This window comes from Anomaloglossus baeobatrachus, chromosome 3 (assembly GCF_048569485.1).
Source record: "Anomaloglossus baeobatrachus isolate aAnoBae1 chromosome 3, aAnoBae1.hap1, whole genome shotgun sequence".
Lineage (NCBI taxonomy): Eukaryota > Metazoa > Chordata > Amphibia > Anura > Aromobatidae > Anomaloglossus > Anomaloglossus baeobatrachus.
The window spans coordinates 91,280,941-91,302,275 of NC_134355.1; the positions used below are offsets into that span (position 1 = coordinate 91,280,941).

Below are 21,335 nucleotides of genomic sequence, written 5' to 3' on the forward strand. Positions count from 1 at the left end.
GTCCCCACGCTCATGAGCATACGATAAAAGAGCTTTAGAAATACTTTTTCTAAAGATCTCTTTATCTATGCTAGTGTATACAAAGACGGTTAGGCAGGGATTAGCAATATACACCCAGAACTGCTTGTGGTTCTGAGTGCATATTGCACCTGACAGGTTCCCTTTAAAAAATAAAAAATAAACAATTGTGGAAGTTCACTTCTCTTGCCATACTTGGAATTTTTTTCCGCTTACATCATATGATAAAATAGATGGTGTCATTCAAGAGTACAACTCATCCTGCAAAAAACAAGTCCTAAGGGGCACTTTGCACACTGCGACATCGCAGGCCGATGCTGCGATGCCGAGTGCGATAGTGCCCGCCCCCGTCGCAGCAGCGATATGTGGTGATAGCTGGCGTAGCGAAAATTATCGCTACGCCAGCTTCACACACACACTCACCTGCCGTGCGACGTCCCTGTGGCCGGCGACCCGCCTCCTTGTTAAGGGGGCGGGTCGTGCGGCGTCACTGCGACGTCACACGGCTGGCAGCCAATCGGAGCGGAGGGGCGGAGATGAGCAGGATGTAAACATCCTGCCCATCTCCTTCCTTCCGCATATCCTACGGAAGCCGCAGTGATGCCGGTAGGAGATGTTCCTCGCTCCTGCGGCTTCACACACAGCGATGTGTGCTGCCGCAGGAGCGAGGAACAACATCGGACCATCACGTCGGCGTAATTATGAATTACGCCGACGCTGCACCGATGATACGATTACGACGCTTTTGCGCTCGTTAATCGTATCATCTAGGCTTTACACACTGCGATGTCGCATGCGATGCCGGATGTGCGTCACTTTCAATTTGACCCCACCGACATCGCACCTGCAATGTCGCAGTGTGCAAAGCCCGCCTTAGGCTAGGTTCACATTTCCATTGTTTTGAATCAGTCACATGCGTTGCTTGACGCTTGTGACTGATGCGTTGTACAACGGATGACAAGAATTAGAATTCATTGTCGGACTCCGTTGTAAAAGAGAGAACGATCAGCTGATCGCTCACAGGTGCCGGCCGCCGGGTGATCAGCTGATTATTCGGCCGCCGAGAATGTGTGCGGGGGTCGAGGGGAGGAGGGCGGGGTGGGTGGAGCCGGGTGGGGCCATGGCGATGAGGACGTCAGTGCCGGTGATTGCATGGCTTGGGACAGGTGAGTGTGAGTGTGTGTGCGTGTGTACATGCGGAGTGCGAGAGGGGGCGAGGCCGAGTGGGGAAGTGTCAGGCTCCCTGTACATGTAGCCAGGGTAGATATCGGGTAACTAAGCAAAGCACTTTGTTTGGTTACCCGGTATTTACCTTGGTTACGTGTGCAGGGAGCCAGAGAGAGCATGTGCAGCGAAATCCTACGGATTGCGCTGCTCAAAAAACGTTACAAGCTGCGTTCCTTCCGCCTGGCGGTCAGTCATTCCACGACTGATCAGTCGGGCGGAGGATGCAACGCAGCAACATCAGTCACAATCTGCCGCTCATACAAGTCCATGGGAACAATCGAATCTGCCAAACGGATTCCGTTGTTTACCAGAGCCGCGGATTGTGACTGATAGAAATTGACGGAAATGTGAACCTAGCCTACACGGCTATATCAAAGAAAAAATATAAATATAATGGCTCTTGGAAGAAGGGGAGGAAAAAACGAAAGCGCAAAAACAAAAAAACGCCCTATCCTTAAGCGGTTAAAGTACCAGATATACTCTTTAAATGGATTGTGTAATCAGACAATGACACACTGCCAAAATTAAGTTTTTGTGTTACGTTATTTTTTAATTATTTTTGTTCCAATTCTGACATTGGCCATTGAGGTTTATTTGGACTCGTACTTCTTGTTCTTTCAGAAATTTTTCAGCAGGCTCGTTATGATTAGAGGCATGATTACAATGACAAGTAACACTTCTAAATGTAGCAGATAACACAAGACACACTACGGGGGATTTCACAAATTATTTTGTACCTCCTTTTTTCATAATGATCTTTGCACACACTCATTAGATGCTTCAATAGGAAAGATAAGGACTGAGTTAGTCTATTACTGCTAATGTACATGTGAATACCCCAAAACAACAAGAAGTATGAATTTACAATAGCCCCGGGAGCCGGTTTCTAAACTGCAAAATATGGAATTTTAAATTATAATACAAATTATATGTAAAAAAAAATCCATCTTTTTTTTTTTTTAAATAACACTAACACAAAAACTTGATTCAAGCAATATGTAATGAGATGCATATTTTAGGTATGTAGTGTTTTAGGAGTCATTTTCTTCCACTATAGGAGATGAATTATGCATCAGTTCAGTACCATTATTGCATCTAATGTGCTGTTCTTTTATGATTTTGGTAAATGTACTAAAAAAAAGCCCAGAAACATTAGAACTCACAGGCAGCATTATAGGAGAAAGTCACTATGGCTGAACAGGGCTGGTTAGACCACGGCATGGAGGAGCACTTTAGTCAATTTCTTACACCTCAAATCTCAAGATTTGAGCTGTAAAAGAGTAAAGAGGACACATAAGGCATCACACAGGGTGAAAGAGGGGTAATGGAAATACTGATTCTGTGTATAAATAAATGAATGAATTGCAACTTTAGTTTTTAGCTCACTAAGGATCGGTGCATTTTATTTCTTCTCTCCGTTGTGGAATGGGTGGGTTAGGTGCTAGATTCGTTACCTTTACTAATATTATAATAGTTGTATGTATTACGTAATGATGTGTAATAAAGTACATAAAAAAAGATCAGTGCATTGTCAAACATATAGACATGGTTTACAGGGCCGCCATCAGGGCATTACTGCCCTTACTAGTGTATGGGGCCCATTGAAAGGGGGGGCCCAGGCCCGAGTTTAATCACTTTGCGCTTTGTTAAGCTCTGGCCCTGGTCCAGTCATTGCCGCAACCTACAGCTACTGTGTTTTTCCAAAAATAAGCCCTCCCCCAAAATAAGCCCTACCTTTTCGGAGCAAGGCTTAAATATAAGTCCTACCCCAAAAATAAGTCCTACCCCAAAAATAAGCCCCAGTCGCGGTTCAATAATGAAGTGTCCATGCAGCTAAAAAAGTTAAAGAATACTGCAGGACACTTCATTATAGAGAAGAAAGAAGAGAGAAGACGCCGCAATTATACTCACCACACACCGAACGAGACGACCTGCAGCAGAATGCACACACACACACATCAGATTGCACACCCACAAACATCGGATCGCACACCCACACACATCAGATTGCACACCCACACATCTGATCACACACACAATAACAAATCAAATCGCACACACACTCTCCAAATACAGTGATACCGATTGCTTCTGGCTGGCAGAGATGCCTGGGACGCAGTGCGGTGGAATGCATAGAGGATTTGCTGTGTAATGGATCAATGCATTCCACTGCAGGCCCTCGCGTTCCACTGCACTGCGTCCCATCTTCCCCTGTTGGCTGGAAGCAATCGGTATCGCCAGATGTGGTGAATGAGTGTGTGTGTGTGTGTGATTTGATGTGTGTGAGTGTGTGTATGTGATCTGATGTGTGTCTGTTGGTCAGAAGCAGGACAGCATGCAGCATACCTGCTGAGAGCGCCCGCCGAGGATCACAGGGGGTCCTGAGAGCCCGCTGATGTCTGGGGTCTGGTAAGTAGGAGTCTCCTGGGAAGGGGGAGGTCTGCTTTTATTAGTTTTGGGGTTTTTTGGGGGGGGGAAACTTACCCAAAACTATGTTTCCCCAAAAATAAGACCTACCCAAAAATAAGACCTAGCGGTTTTTTTCAGGGCAAAAAAAAGTATATGACAGTGTCTTATTTTTGGAAAAACACGGTACTTAGAACACATATGGACTGGCTGCAGAAGAGGGGGCAAGCTGTGTCAGACAACAGTGACATCAGATGCTGTCGGACAGCCCTCTATATTCTACATATACACCCAGAGTCAGAAGCCTCTATATTCTATATATACAGCCTGAGACAGCAGCCTCTATATTTTATTTATACAGCCAGCCCAGCGCCTCTATATTCTATATATGCAGCGCCCCACGGGGCAGGTGGTTAACCTACTCGTTGCTGGGCCGTTTCGGGTCGGGTCAGGCGATGTTATGGGTGGCCTTGCTCGGTTCCATTGCCCCGAGGCATGCAGAAAATGAAGGGGAAGTGGGGTGATGGGGAAAGGTTGTCATGACGCCACCTGTGGCATGCGGCCAGGGATTAGCCGCCGCTGCAGGGTTCCTTGCTGGGGCTGGTGGTAGTGCAGCTCGGGTGTGATCACTCCCCAGAGGCTGAGCGGGCCCCAGGAGGATGGTGGGGGTTGTAGTGGTACAATGGGGTTTAGGGCTGGGACGCCGGCGGAAACAGGACAACACAAGTTGGTAGTGTCCTCTTTACTTTTACTGGTCAAGTGTTATGGTCCAGGTTTACAGTGGTCTGGTCAGCCCAGATGAAGCGTGGATCTCTCCTTGTCTGGCAGGTTGGAGGCCTTCCTTAGTGCACTGTTGATGGGAGCTGCTGCGGCCTGGAGCAGCACAGCGTCACCTTCTCTCTCTTTACTTGAAGATGACTGTCCCCTGTGATGGGCAACGTGAACCGGTTATAGGACCTGCTTGTATTACTGCGATCTTGGGTTCTGTATTGCTGCTGCGTCTTGGAACTATGGTGGGCCAAGAATGTAGAATCTCTTGCCCTCCAGGTTTTGCCATTAGCACCCAGTAACCAAGGACCCCGGTGTCCTGTCCTAGCGCTCGGTCCTGGAAAGCTCACACAGAAGCTCTCACTCAGAGACCGCTCTTTCTCCTCGCCAACACTGTTCTGCCTGACTTCCTTCCTGTTCACTCTAACCCTTCCCCCAGGTCAGCATGTACAGAGAGACTGTCTTAAAAAAGGTTATGAGCTCCCCCTTCAGGCATGGAGTAGGATATGTTGCATGTGATTCCTGACAAGGAGAGGTCCCCACACTGCCTCCAAGAATAGCATTGATCCTGGTGAGGAGAACAATGCCACTGTGGCTCCCGTGACCACTGCGGTGCCACATACATACAGCCACAGCCAGTCGCCTCTATATTCTACATATACAGCCAGAGCCAGCAGACATTATATTCTATATATACAGCCAGAGCCACTAGACATTATATTCTATATATACAGCCAGAGCCAACAGACTTTATATTCTATGTATACAGCCAGAGCCAGCAGACTCTATATTCTATATATACAGCCAGAGCCAGCAGACTCTATATTCTATATATACAGTCAGAGCCAGCAGACTCTATATTCTATGTATACAGCCAGAGCCAGCAGCCTCTATATTCTATGTATACAGCCAGAGCCAGCAGACTCTATATTCTATATATACAGCCAGAGCCAGCAGCCTCTATATTCTATATATACAGCCGCAGCCAGCAGCCTCTATATTCTATGTATACAGCCGCAGCCAGCAGCCTCTATATTCTATATATACAGCCGCAGCCAGCAGCCTCTATATTCTATATATACAGCCAGAGCCAGCAGACTCTATATTCTATATATACAGCCAGAGCCAGCAGCCTCTATATTCTATATATACAGCCGCAGCCAGCAGCCTCTATATTCTATATATACAGCCACAGCCAGCAGCCTCTATATTCTATATATACAGCCGCAGCCAGCAGCCTCTATATTCTATATATACAGCCGCAGCCAGCAGCCTCTATATTCTATATATACAGCCGCAGCCAGCAGCCTCTATATTCTATATATACAGCCGCAGCCAGCAGCCTCTATATTCTATATATACAGCCGCAGCCAGCAGCCTCTATATTCTATATATACAGCCGCAGCCAGCAGCCTCTATATTCTATATATACAGCCGCAGCCAGCAGCCTCTATATTCTATATATACAGCCGCAGCCAGCAGCCTCTATATTCTATATATACAGCCGCAGCCGGCAGCCTCTATATTCTATATATACAGCCAGCAGCCTCTCTCTCATGACTTATCCTGGTATTGGCACAACACTATTAAAACATCTTGTTTAGACAATGCAATTCATCTCTCTTTGTAAAGGAGTAAAATTATCAGTAATACAAGGTAGCTACTCTTTAAGTCAATGGTTTACCCTCTAATGAGCCTTGCAACATAACTAAGGATATTATCCAAGCCATCTACAGATCACCATCTAAAGTATTTAATTTACAAAAACTGAAACCAAGGAACCCTGGTAATGTCTCGTTATAAAACAATAGCCGCCATGGGAAAGGGAGAAATAAACAACATGGTGCAATATTACACGCCTGCTATAAATATGTCCGGTCCGGCAGGATGACTCACTGTAGATGGTACAGGTTTATTCGAGACACTTGATAGTGGATGGTGGATTCTCATTAATCATATGACTCACCGTGACACAGACCTTTGGCTGGCCGAATCTATTCACTTTGAAATTGAACATGTCACAATATAAACAACACGGCGAATTAACAATGTAAAAATCAATGTATATGTATGTATCAGGACGTTCATATATTTGCAGTTTACTCAGGGGTAATTGAGAATGAATTTCTCAGCTATTACATTATAATGTACAATAGAATCTAAATTTAATTACAGTAAATAATCTCACCGTTTCAGCATCGGGGGTCAAAAACCCAAGGCCCGTCTCTGGGTGCTGTGCAGAAATAAATTACCGCCAGGTCTAATTTTTAAAATTAAAGGTAATGTTTGCATATAATTATCATTTTCATCAACTTTAAAATCTTGAGCTGATTTACGTTTTTTCCCTTAGATATATATATATATATATATATATATATATATATATATTTATTTTTTTTAAAACTATCTCAAACTAGTTTAAAAATATAAAAATGGAATACTAACCCTCAGCGATGTTCCACGGCCCGTCTCTGCACACCTGAGATGAGGGGAAATACCAAATAATGGCTGAGGTGACTTTCCGATACGACTAGTTCTTGGCTTATGCAGGATTTCCTTTCATTTCATATAGTGCCAGGAAGCAAAGACCAACGAGTAAAGGCCGCTTTACATGCCACGACATCGCTAACGAGATATCGCTAGGGATGGGCATGTCGCTAACGAGATATCGCTAGGGTCACGGAATTCGTGACGCACATCCGGCCTCGTTAGCGACGTTGTTGCGTGTGACACCTACAAGCGACCGCTAACGATCAAAAATACTCACTTAATTGTTGATTGTTGACCCGTCGTTCATTTCCCAAATGTCGTTGTTCATTTTTGGACGCAGGTTGTTTGTCGTTCCTGAGGCAGCACACATCGCTATGTGTGACACCCCAGGAACGACGAACCACAGCGTTCCTGCGTCCTCCGGCAACGAGGTGGGCATGTCGTTAATGCGGCTGGTCTCCGCCCCTTTGCTTCTATTGGCGGGCCGCTGTGTGACATCGCTGTGATTCTGCACAAACCTCCCCCTTAGAAAAAAGGTTGTTCGCCGGCCACAGCGACGTCGTTAGGCAGGTAAGTACGCGTGACGCGACCTACGATATTGTTCGCCATGGGCAGCGGTTTGCCCATGACGCACGCGCGACGCGGGCGGGTGCGATCGTTAGCGACATCACTAGCGATGTCGCAGCGTGTAAAGCGGCCTTAAGGGTTGGAACAAGACCTGGGAATCTGTAAGAGTGAGTGTTACTTTTTTCTGTTTTAACTTAAAGGGGACCAATCACCAGGATTTTCGTATATAAGCTAAAGCCAGTGCTATACTGGCACTATCAGGCTGATTCTATACATACCTGAGATGAGGGAATATCCCAAATTATGAGCCATATAGTAAATACTCTGCCAGCACACTTGCGTTGGCGGAATATATGCACCACTCGTAATAGAATTCAACAAATAGAGAAAAAACGAGTGTATATGCAGAAATTTATTTATTCAAAAAAAGACACAAGCAAAACAGCAATAGAACAAGGATTAAAAACAACTACCACAAAATCAAGGGGGGCATACATGGTGAAGAAAAATACAGTATGTAGGCCGCCAGCAGTCGTGGGAGAGATGAACCTGTGGTAATGTAGTACAAAGAGATACCAAGTTGGTTGGAAAATAGTAATACAATCAAATGTTCATCATCCCTATTAGCCGTGGGAAAAATAGGTGGTCAAAAGAAGAAATATAGTCAACCAGTAAATGGTAATATATAGCCGTGGTCAAGAGGAAATGCAAATTATAGTATCGTTCTCTAGTCGTGACCCAGGCGTATGAAAATTAATGCATACACATAATAACCAAAGGCTTAATACAGTAAACAGTAATTAATGATATATAGCCGTGGTCAAGAGGAGTGCAGAGTCTAGTTCTTTCTCAAGTCGTGGCCAGGGCGTATGGAAATTAATGCATACACATAATGACCAAAGGCAATAGATTACCAAAAACATCTTTTTGTGAACTTATTATCAAAATTATAAAGTGCAAGTGCACTTACCATTCACAATGTCATATGACTATAGTGTGGTAAAGTACCGCATGACAAAAAAAAAAAAACATTCTGTGCTCACAAGAGTCCCTATAATAAGGAGACATTGCAAGATAATAGTTGACCAGGAAACAAACATCTTACATCTATGACATCTGAGGAAGTTATGCTTAATCTACAGCTTTAGGCTTTAAAGGGTATCCTGAACTTCTATTGGCTCTCCATTGTCTCACTTTTTTACAGCTTAGTGAGACTTCTTGATTTTAAGCTGGGAGATACCAATGTTGGGGGTAATAAAAGAGATATGTGCTTCTATCTTACTTCATGCTGAATGTTGTTATTTAAAAGTAATGTTTAATGCATTCATACATTACTATTATTATTATTATTATTATTATTATTATTATTAAGCATTCGGGGTGAAGTCGGAAAAAAGAAAGTAGAAATAGATGTAAACTCTAAAACCTGAAGAACAACGGCACTCTTCAATCGTGAAAGGTTTTTCCTTTTATTAATATATATATGGAAAAAAAATAGCAGCCACGTTCGTGGTAACAGGGGGAGAGTTAATAGACACGAGCACTAAACCGGACGATGGCCGTTTTATGCCGATCGGTGAGAAGGAGGAAAAAACAAAAAAAATAGCAACAGAGGTAAACTCAGACAGGGCCTTTTTCCCCAATGTGATCCAGGAAAACTGAAGAACAATGGCACACTTCAATCGTGAAAGTTTTCTTCTTTTATTAATCCAGGTATATGAAAAAAAAACAGCAGCCACGGTGTTCGTGGAAACAGGGGGAGAGGTTACAGACACGAGCACTGAACTGGACGACGGCCGTTTTGCGCCGATCGGGTAGAAGCAGGAGAAAAGAAAAAATAGCAACAGAGGTAAACTCTGACACAGCCTTCTCCTCAATGTAGTTCCTATAGGAGATACATATCTATATATATAATTGCCTTATTCTGTCTGTCTGTCATGCTCCAAAATTGTGTCACCGTGACATGTCCTTACGGTGACACAAAGCTGATTGGCCGCTGGGTTCGCCATGGCCCCGCCCCCCCACACGGATTGGCCTCTCGCCCCGGCTGCGCCCCCACACGGATTGGCCAGCCGCTCGCCCAGGCTCTGCCCCCCCCCACAGATTGGCCTCTCGCCCCGGCACCCTGCAGGCATTGGCAACTCGCCCACGCCACGCCCCGCCCCCCTCACGCAATAGACGTTAGCTCTCGCCCCCCCCCCCCCCCGCATTGCCCGAACTGACACGGTCACGGAGCCACGAATCCCAGGTGAGTACTGTACTCCCCCCCCCCTTTCCCCCCTCACCAACGGGAGCCCACATCAGCGTACGCCGCCGCCGTATGCTGGTGTTGGCTCCCATGCGAGCAGGGGACGTGTTGCGCTGGTAACCATGCTTGCATAGTTACCAGTAAATCAAGGTCCTGCAGCGGCGGAACTTCCACACGCACAAACATAACAGCACACACACACACATCAGATCGCACTCACTCTCACAAACACCTCACACACACCTCACACACACCTCACACACACCTCACACACACCTCACACACACATCGCATCCACACACTCACAGCATCCGGCGATATCGTTTGCTTCTCGGCCTCGATACTGTGCTGTTGTGATCTTCCAGGACCTGACGGAGGATCACATGGCCAGAGGCATGTGGTATGTCCGGATGTTGTGAGTATCAGCGCGTATGTGCGATATCGTCAGTGTCTGTGTGTGTGAGTGGATGCGATCGGGTGTGTGTGAGCGGATGCGATCGGGTGTGTGTGAGGGGATGCGATCGGGTGTGTGTGAGTGGATGCGATCGGGTGTGTGTGAGTGGATGCGATCGGGTGTGTGAGTGTCGGCAGAGGAGCACGGCGTGCTGGAGGAGGCTGGGAGCAGAGAGGCTGATCATGGGGAAGGCTGGGAGGAGAGAGGCTGATGCTGGGGGAGGCTGGGAGCGGGAGGCTGATGCTGGGGGAGGCTGGGACGAGGGAGGCTGATGCTGGTGGAGGCTGATGCTTGGGGAGGCTGATGCTGGGGGAGACTGGGAGGGGAAGGCTGATGCTGAGGGAGGCTGGGAGGAAGGAGGCTGGGAGGAGAGAGGCTGATCCTGGGGAAGGCTGGGAACGGGAGGCTGATGCTGATGGAGGCTGGAAGGAGACAGGCTGATGCTGGGGGAGGATGGAAGGAAAGAGGCTGAAGCTGGTGGAGGCTGATGCTTGGGGAGGCTGATGCTGGGGGAGACTGGGAGCGGAAGGCTGATGCTGAGGGAGGCTGGGAGGGGGAGGCTGGGAGGAAGGAGGCTGGGAGGAGAGAGGCTGAACCTGGGGAAGGCTGGGAAGGGGAGGCTGATGCTGGGGGAGGCTGGAAGGAGAGAGGCTGATGCTGGTGGAGGCTGATGCTTGGGGAGGCTAATGCTGGGGGAGACTGGGAGCGGAAGGCTGATGCTGAGGGAGGCTGGGAGGGGGAAGCTGGGAGGAAGGAGGCTGGGAGGAGAGAGGCTGATCCTCGGGAAGGCTGGGAAGGGGAGGCTGATGCTGAGGGAAGCTGGAAGGAGAGAGGCTGATGCTGGGGGAGGCTGGAAGGAGAGAGGCTGAGGCTGGGAGGAGAGAGGCTGATGCTGGGGAAGGCTGATGCTGAGGGAGGCTGGGAGGGGAAAGCTGATGCTGGGGAAGGCTGGGAGGACGGAGGCTGGGAGGAGAGAGGCTGATCCTGGGGAAGGCTGGGAGAGGGAGGCTGATGCTGGAGGAGGCTGGAAGGAAAGAGGCTGATGCTGGCGGAGGCTGATGCTGGGGGAGGCTGGAAGGAGAGAGTCTGATGCTGGTGGAGGCTGATGCTTGGGGAGGCTGGGAGAGGGAGGCTGATGCTGAGGGAGGCTGGGAGGAGGGAGGCTGGGAGAGGTAGGCTGAGAGAAGAGAAGCTGATGCTGGGGGAGGCTGATGCTGGGGAAGGCTGGGAGAGGGAGGCTGATGCTGGGGGAGGGTGGGAGGAGGGAGGCTGGGAGGAGAGAGGCTGATGCTGGGGAAGGCTGGGAGGAGAGAGGCTGATGCTGGGGACAGAGAGGAGAGGCTGATGCTGGGAGGAGAGAGGCTGATGCTAGGATGAGAGAGGCTGATGCTGGGAGGAGAGAGGCTGATGCTGGGAGAGAGGCTGATGCTGGGAGGAGAGAGGCTGATGCTGGGGGCAGAGAGGCTGATGCTGGTGCAGCATGGGGGATGGAGCACGATGGGGGGGTGCGCAGCATCGGGGATGGAGCATGATGGGGGGGTGCGCAGCATCGGGGATGGAGCACGATGGGGAGTTCACAGCATGGGGGATGGAGCACGTTTGGGAGTGCGCAGCATAGCGGGTGGAGCACGTTTGGGAGTGCGCAGCATGGGAGATGGAGCACGATAGGGGGTGCGCAGCATAGGGGATGGAGCACGATGGGGAGTGCGCTGCATGGGGGATGGAGCACGATGGGGAGTGCGGAGTATGGCGGATGGAGCACGTTTGGGAGTGCGCAGCATGGCGGATGGAGCACGTTTGGGAGTGCGCAGCATGGCGGATGGAGCACGTTTGGAAGTGCGCAGCATGGGAGATGGAGCACGATGGGGGGTGCGCAGCATAGGGGATGGAGCACGATGGGGAGTGCGCTGCATGGGGGATGGAGCACGATGGGGAGTGCGCTGCATGGGGGATGGAGCACGTTTGGGAGTGCGCACCTCCCCCCAAAACACACACACACGCGCGCGCGCACTGCACAACACACCACACACCACACATCACACACACACACACACACTGGGAACCACAAACAACTGCCCTACACAGACACCCACACACACAGACAACGCTGCGCACACACAGCACCCAACACACAAACACCGCGGCACACACAAATATACGCACATACCGCACAACACACACACTGCACAAAACATACATCCCCCCAAAACACACCACACACACACAAACCGCGCAACACACACACAACGCTACAGACACACAGCGCTCCACAAACAACGCAACACACGCAACACACATACAACACCGCTCTCACCCCCCGTCACACCCAGACAACACCCAGAACATGTACAGCCCCTACACAAACACTTGGTAACTACACACAACAACATATATATATATATATATATATATATATATATATAGAACAAAAATCATACATGAACTACACAATACGTAAATTCTAGAATACCCGATGCGTAGAATCGGGCCACCTTCTAGTATATATATATATATATAAAAAAATATATATATATATATATATATATATATATATATATATATATATATATATATACATATATAAAGATTAACAGTAAAGGCGGCGTTACACGCTATGGTATATTGTGCGATCGCATGAGCGATCGCACCCGCCCCCGTTGTTTGTGCGTCACGGGCATTTCGTTGCCCGTGGCGCACAATGTCGTTAACCCCCATCACACGTACTTACCTCCCTAACGACGTTGCTGTGGGCGGCGAACATCCTCTTCCTGAAGGGGGTGGGATGATTGGCGTCACAGCGACATCACACAGCGGCCGCCCAATAGTAGAGCGGAACATCCCGCCTACTCCTTCCTTCCTCATTGCCAACGGGACGCAGGTAAGCTGTGTTCGTCGTTCCCGGGGTGTCACATGTAGTGATGTGTGCTGCCTCAGGAATGACGAACAACCGGCCCGCAGAAGGAGGAATGACATTATGAAAATAAACGACGTGTCAACGAGCAACGATAAGGTGAGTATTTTTGCTCGTTTACAGTCGTTCGGAGATGTCACACGCTACGACATCTCTAACAATGTCGGATGTGCGTCACGAATTCCGTGACCCCGACGACATATCATTATATATATCGTAGCGTGTGACTGGGCCTTTAGACCACAAAAAAGCAGTTGTATCTTTTTTGCGTGGCATATCATTTCTTCCTAAACTACACAACAAACAGGGACATCAAAATAAATGGCTGATAAATACCAATATTTTAATCAAGCAAAGATCAAGCTCATGGTGGGAGGCGAAGAACATTTTTGATTGATTTGCTGCCTTGTTTATATAATTCACCACAATTCTAATTTACTTATTTTATTAATAAATAAAATACCGTAAGTACGGTAGCTTGTGTTGTATTTTAAGAACTACAAGTTGATGAAGCGTCAAAATAGGTGAATTAATTTAATAACCCTGAATCCCGACCAGATCGGAGCCAATACTCTATGTACTATTCAAGTCCTGTAAAGAATTAAACTTCCCACTCACAGGTAATACGTTACAAATAAATACAGGTAAAAGCTATGTTGTAAGACTTCGGGAACTTATATAAATTGTTACCAAGTATTTGAGAATAGTCTTAGAATTTAATCTACTTTCACTTTTTAGCGTTTTTTCCCCCTGAATCGATAGTTCCTGTCCCCTTCCTGTATCTGAAGGAAAAACTGGCGGCTTTTTAAAAATGTTATTTGCTATTACTATAAGCTAACTTGGTGATTTATTGGATAAGTAACAAATGACTAATGTAGTTTGTGAAGAAGCGATAGTTATCTGTAGGCAGATGTCGCTTTAATAGACCTCTATCAACATTATATAAAAGAGATAAAGATCAGGAAAAACATAAAAAAAAGCATCTGGCGACTGGTGACTTGCTACCATGAATGACATGTTACTTTTCTAAGACATGTTGGGTGACTTTTGTTCACTGGAGCAAACCTTTACTGAATTGACCACATTGTTTCCAGACTTTCAGATGTCTGAGAAATGAGAGTGCCTGCAGCAGACACGCAGGAATGTTGTTGGTATCATCTGATTATATAACATTTGCAAAAATAGTAACTTTCTTAAGCACGTGGTGCATGGAAAGAAAAATTGATTTTTTTTTACATGGCCATCTATGGTATGTGGCTCACTCTGCATTCCTTACTATAAACCATTACATATTTTTCTCATCAGTGATACAGTCTCTTTGTTAAGAAGATATTCAAGAAAAAAAGGTATCAGGATTGCAATACAAAACTAGAGAGACCATTGGAGGGGTTGCTAAGAATTTAGATGTTGATGACCATTTGACAACCCCTTTAATTAGAGGTGATTTTGATACTAGTTAAAATTAAAGGGGGTCATCCACTACTCAGACAACCCCTTCTTAATCTGAGTGTTTGCCTCCGTAATAAACAACAACACTTATACCCACCCTCAGTGCCATTCTAGCATTGTCGGCACTCGCTCTCCCGGGGTTCACATGACTTTGTTACATCACAAGAAATCTCAAAACTCATAACCATTATAGCAGGAGCCTAGCTGCCCATACATGGAGGTTTGTAGTCCAAATAGTGGTATTTTGCCCAGATAAGGATGTTTTTAACCTAGATAGTGGCATTTTAAGTTAGGTTCCCGGATTACAGAGATATACCTTGCCGTTGGTTTCCGGGCTTACATGCATTGGCCAATACATAAACTAAATATCTCTCTTTTGCAGTAATGCAGTGCCATATTTTCCCTTGTACATTTTTGGCTTTTTCAGTGTGCGACTGTATGCATTTATAGTTATTTTGTTACATCACAAGCCCGCCGCCCAATCAGCGCTGGCGTCCCTTTCACCACTTTTGAATGAATTGAAGATCAAGAGAAAGTCAGAGCTACAGGTGGCTTCTCACTTCCTATTGATGTTTGATACGTTCGAAGGTGGGGAGATGGAAGCCGGCATTGATTGGCCATAGGGCTTGTGTCACGTAACAACATCACGCAAGCCCTGGGAGAGTGCGTGCCATCAACGCTGGATCAGCGCTGGCGCCAAAGGAGAGTATAAGTGTTACTTTAAAGGGAACCTGTCATCAGAAATTTACCTGTAAACCTAAAAGTTTCCCCCTATGCAGCTCCTGGGCTGCATTCTAGCAATTTTCCTATAGTTTTTGTGGCCCCTTTTATACCAAAATAAATACTTTATAAACTTGTACCTTTTCATATGCAAATTTTGAAAATTATCCATGGGGGCGGGCTCCCTGGTGTCGGTTACTATCCTCCTGCCGTTTTACGCCGCCCCCGAACGCTGAATTTCAAACCTCAGGACGCCGCCCCTGGGCGCCCGTGGTCCCGCGCATGCGCTGTGCGACTGTAGCGGTGCCAAGCACTGTGTGCATGTGTGACCGCTGGTGATGCTTTGCGCGGGCACGAGGTTATGGGCGGCGCTGTGAGTGTCATCAGCAAGTGCCGCCCATAACCTCGTGACCGCACTTTCCCCTTTGCCTCCTGCGTTCTGCGCAAGCGTCTCCTCGTAACCTGTGGTGGCCTGATCCGCTCCTCCCATCTATTTCCTGCTGCAGGGCAGGATGGGAAGAAGGTGACGTCGGATCATTTGGCCAGCACTTGCGCAGAACACAGGAGGCAAAGGGGAGAGTGCGGCCACGGTATTATTGGCGGGCACTTGTGATGCATTCACAGCGCCGCCCATAATATCGCGCCTGCGACCACGTCACCAGCAGTCCTCGCGTGCACGGGACCTCGGGCGCTGTGGGCGGCCTCCTGATCTATGAAATGAAGCAATGGGGGACGGCGTAAACTAGAAGGAGGGACAGTAACCGACACCACACGGCCCGCCCACATGGATAATTTACAAGAATTGCAGGCAAAAAGGTACAACTTTATAAAGTGTTTAATTTGGTTTAAAAGGGGGCACAAATTACAGGAACCTTGCTAGAATGCAGCCCAGGAGCTGCAGAGGGGGAATCTTTTAGGTTTAAAGCTAAATTTCTGATGACAGGTTCCCTTTAAAGGGGGCAAACATGGTGATTGAGAAGGGTTGTCTGAATAGTGGACATTATCTTAGAGGTACAACCTAAAATAGTTCTACCAGTGATACAAGAGACACTGCTTTCTCCACTTAGTATGTCTCCACTTAGTATGCCTCAGTCTCATTTTTGGGAGTGTAAGCAATTTACCAATAGCTTGCTAAAGCCTTGCAGCTTTTCTGTCCATAACTCCAGTTAAACCTAGTTGACAGGGGGTACGGAAGAGCAAACCCCTTCCAAAAATCCCTCTATCCTAATAGAACATAGAGATTGTGTTCATCCTGAGTATATAATTGATTTAAGGTTGTAAGTTACAGAATATATTCAGGTATTTGCTTTAATAGCTAAAGCACCAAAGGATAATCCATCAATATTTTCTCAAGTTAAGAATAATTTTCCTTTTCCATGGTTTGATAAAAAGATACATTGAACAGCAGTGGGCTATATATTATATACATATATGCATTTTTTTTTTTTAGTTAAATAAAGCAACACTAAAAAGAAAAACTGAAGGCAGCACACCAAAAGAGTGTACCAAAGTTGATCTTTTATTTAAAAGTTGAGATGGGTGAGCACTAAAATGCTCGGGTGCTCAGTCCTCGAGTCGAGCAGGTCAGATGCCCTGAAAGTGCTTAACTCAATTAAAGACTTGAGCGCTCTCAGATGCCGGCGGCCGGGCGATCAGCTGAGAGCTCTCAATAGCCGGTGGCCGGGCGCACAGCTGAGCGCTCTCACATGCCGGCGGCCGGGCGATCAGCTGAGAGCTCTCAATAGCCGGCGGCCGGGCGCTCAGCTGAACGTTCGGCCACCAAGAAACAAAATAAAGTTTCTGTGATTTAAAAAAAAAAAAATGAGCATGCGCAGTGAAAAATAAAGGTTTCCGCCGCTCAAATAAACGTTACATGCTGCGTTCCCTCCGCCCGACGCTCAAAATAACGACGCTGCGTCGTCTGGCGGATGCAATGCTGACACTTGCGTTACAGTGCGTCGTCCATACAAGCCTATGGAGAATAGCGTAGTGCGTTAACGGCATGTGAGAGCGCCCGGCTACCGGCTTTTGAGAGCTCTCAGCTAATCACCCGGCCGCCGGCATGTGAGAGCGCTCAGCTGAGCGCCCGGCCGCCGGCTATTGAGAGCTCTCAGCTGATCGCCCGGCCGCCGGCATGTGAGAGCGCTCAGCTGAGCGCCCAGCCGCCGGGTGATCAGCTGATCGTTCACAATAGTCTGCTGCCGGTAAAACTGTAAAGAAGAAAAAAAAAAGCTTTCCGTTGTTTTGTACGATCCGTTGCGCCATTATATGCAACACATCCGTTGCATCTGTCACACAACGCAATGCAACGGATGCCGTTCAACGCAAGTGTGAAACTAGCCTTATGTTGATGTTCCAGAATGCAATATGACTATATTTAAATACTTGCTTGTTTTTTTTTTTTCTTAAGAATAAATGTGGATTGTTGTTCATGGAAAAATAAGACATCACCTGAAAATAACCACTAGCCCATCTTTTGGAGCAAAAAAAATAATTATAGGATCCGGTCTTATTTTTGGGGAAAATCCATAGCACAAACATTAACTATCAGTGGGAACTGGCCCTCAGGGGTTTATATAGGAACAGCCCCCCCCCAAGTGCTGACAGTTGCTAGAAACCAAAGAGAACAGGATTAACACCTGTAGCTTCTCTTTGGCCAGAACTGCAAGTGCTAACAATGTAGAATTTATGCTGTCACGCATCACCCTCAACAAAGGCGCAGCACTGCCTAGCAAAGGACTGTAAGGAGAAAGCCACTGCTCTTTAAAAAGAACATCATTGAAGATAATGTGGACAAGACAAAAGGCTATTGGAACATTGGTTTCTGGGTAAATTAGACCAAAATATACCTTTTTGGTTTAAATAAGAAGCATTATGTATAGACAAAGAAAAACACTGCATAACAGCAAAAAAAAAAAAACAACCTTCATACCATCTGTGAAAACATAATGGTAGTATTAAGGTTTGCGCCTGCTATGCTACATCTATGGGTACTTTCACACTTGCGTTTATTTCCTTCCGTTACAATCCGCCCTTTTGGAAAACAGCGGAATCCGTTAACGGATTCCGCTGTTTCCCATAGACTTGTATGGGTGACGGATTGTACCAAAAGGACCTGCGTCGCTTCCGCTGGGCGACGCTCCGTTGCTTCTGCCCAGCGGGAGGAACGCAGCATGTAACGTTGTTTTGAGCAGCGGAATCCTCTGGATTTCACTGCGCATGCTCTTTTTTTTTTTTTTATAAATCAAACTTTATTTTGGCTCGCAGTGGCCGAACGTTCAGCTGAGCGCCCGGCCGCCAGCATGCCCGGCCGCCGGCAAGTCACAGCGCTCAGCTGAGCGCCCGCCCGCCGGCATGCCCGGCCGCCGGCAAGTGACAGCGCTCAGCTGATCACCGGCGGTCGGCTGCAGGGAGCAATCAGCTGATCACCCGGTGGCCGGCTACTGGGAGCGATCAGCTGATCACCCGGCGGCCGGCTGCAGGGAGCGATCAGCTGATCGTTCACAATAGTAATAAACTGTAAAAAAAAAAAAATCAAAACTAATTGCGTTGTTTTGCAGCATCCGTTGCATCCGTTGTGCCACTATATGCAACACATCCGTTGCATCCGTTACACAACGCAATGCAACGGATACCGTTCAACGCAAGTGTGAAACTAGCCTATGCCAGGGTGGCTATAATGGAGTGCAATCAGCTTCCATAACAGTGGACATTATCTTTTTACTGGATAAAGCCTCTTTCACACAAGCATGAAAAACGTTCGTGTTTTGCATGGCCGTTTTGAAGGTGCCTTGGCCGTGATTTTGGCACACTAGTGTTCACTGTGTGCTATCCATGATAGCACACGAAGAGCAGGAAGTTTTTACTCACCTGTCCCCGACGTTGCTGTCCATGGTGCTGCTGTCTCCGGCACTGCTGCTTCCAGGTCAGTGAGTATAATGAGCGTTTCTGGAAGTAAGTGACAGCAGCGTCGAAGACAGCATCGCTGGAGACAAGTGAGTATAGAAAAGCATTTTATTGAAAAGACACATGTTTTCTGCGGTATGTGTCACATGGATCACATCAGTATGTGGTTCGTATGACATCAGTGCTTCTGGAGAAAAAAATGGACTTGCCTCTCCGGGCAGAACACACAGTCCTTGTGAAATCACTGATGTGTGTGCAGACCCATTGATTTTAATGGGTCTGTGTATGTCCGTGTCTCCGGTACGTATGAAAATGGACGTCATACGTACTGGAATCATGGACGTGCGAAGGGGACCTAAACTGGCACAAGCTTTTTCATCAGTAATTTTAAAGTAACCTGTGCCTAATAGTAATTTATAATAAGGAATCAGACGTGACTTTGGTGTATCCACGGTTTTTGGATGATAATAAATATGCGCAAATCAGCATTGGATGAAGCAAAAAATGATTTGTTTCAACAAGACATCCAATGTTTGTTAGGCCTCTGCCACACTCACGTGTAAAAAACGTACGTTTGGTGTAGTCCGTTTTTTGTGTCCGTGTTCCGTATTTGCAGTCCGTTTTTCCCCTCCGTGTGGTGTCCGTATGCATATCGTGTGTCATACGTGTGTACGTGTGTGCGTTTTCCTGTGCGTGAAATACGTCAGTGTGTGTTCCGTGTGCAGTCCGTTTTTTGTGCGTGTTTCACATGTTTCACACATTGAGATAATGGTGATTACTTGGAATTAAATGACACATAGGTGTATGTGATTAGGACATAAATATAAGTTAACTATAAACTCTTTCCTGCTTGTATTATGCCTTGGAGCACCTATGTGTTGAGACAAAATTGTGGCAATGCCATTATCCACGGAGGCCTTAGTGTTTTTATGTTGGATTATATCTCGTCGTTTTGGCGTTAGACGGCACATGTTGCATTATGATAATGTAAGAAGAACCAGATTGTGGGTGCATCCACTAATGATGATGCGGCCTATGCATGGTCATTTCCATACTTTATTTTTTGAGTTACGGAATTTCCCAGATAAGTTTTTTTCATACTGCCGGTTGTCAGTTGAGAGTTTTGATTACTTACTAAATATTTTACGACCTCATTTGCAACATCAGGACACTTGGATGCGGCTTTCCATTTCCCCAGAGGAGAGATTTATGGTGACTCTGAGGTAATATATTTGTTATTTTTGTAATTTGTGTAAATGTGTTATTTTTCACAGTGAAATGTGTAATTGATCTTTATTGATGTAATCTCATTTTTGATTCAATGTTTGTGTTTTCTTATGATTGTTTTAATTTAAAAAAACATAGTGTTAATTGTAAATCATTGTTTGTCTTGTTTTCATAGATTCTTGGCGACTGGTCAATCTTTTAGTGCTTTACATTTTGATTTTTTGTTGGGTCGATCAACCATTGCCGTTATAGTACGTCACACATGCGACATGATATGGCAACATTTAAAAGAACAAATGATGCCTCAGCCAAACAGAGAAGATTGGTTGAAAATCTCTAAGGGCTTCAAGGACTCTGTTGACTTTCCTAACTGCATAGGAGCTTTGGATGGCAAGCATTTCAGAGTTAAAAAGCCACCAAACTCTGGGTCACGTTATTTCAATTTTCATAAGTTTTTTTCCGTTGTTATTTTGGCATTGGTTGACACAGAATACCGATTTATTTATGCAGACATTGGGGCCTATGGTAGTGCCTCAGATGCCCGTATTTTCCGTTCATCAAGATTAGCCCAACGCCTGCAAGAAAATTCATTATTGATCCCCCCTCCAGTTGCCCTACCTGGTACATCTGGACCGTTGGCACCATATGTGATGGTAGCAGATGCAGGATTTGCATTATCCAAACATGTTATGCGACCATATCCAAGGAGATCCATTGATGACAGGAAACAGTACTTTAATAATCGGCTAACTAAAGCAAGACGTTATGTGGAGTGTGCATTTGGTATTTTAGCTAACAAATGGCGCATTTATCAGACAACGATTCAGTTGCAGCCAACCTTTGTCACATCTGTACTCAAGGCTACCATAGTGCTTCACAATTACTGTCGGATACATGAAGGAGGAACTTATGTGGATGATGAATTTCAGATAAACCATGTTGTT

General features: G+C 46.4%; 1 protein-coding gene across 5 annotated transcripts in view; it reads right to left on the reverse strand.

The window, feature by feature from the left end:
• Positions 1 to 21,335, reverse strand: part of PLCB4 (phospholipase C beta 4) — a 516,205-nt gene that overhangs the window by 249,245 nt on the left and 245,625 nt on the right. The gene's annotated exons all lie outside the window — the stretch shown is intronic.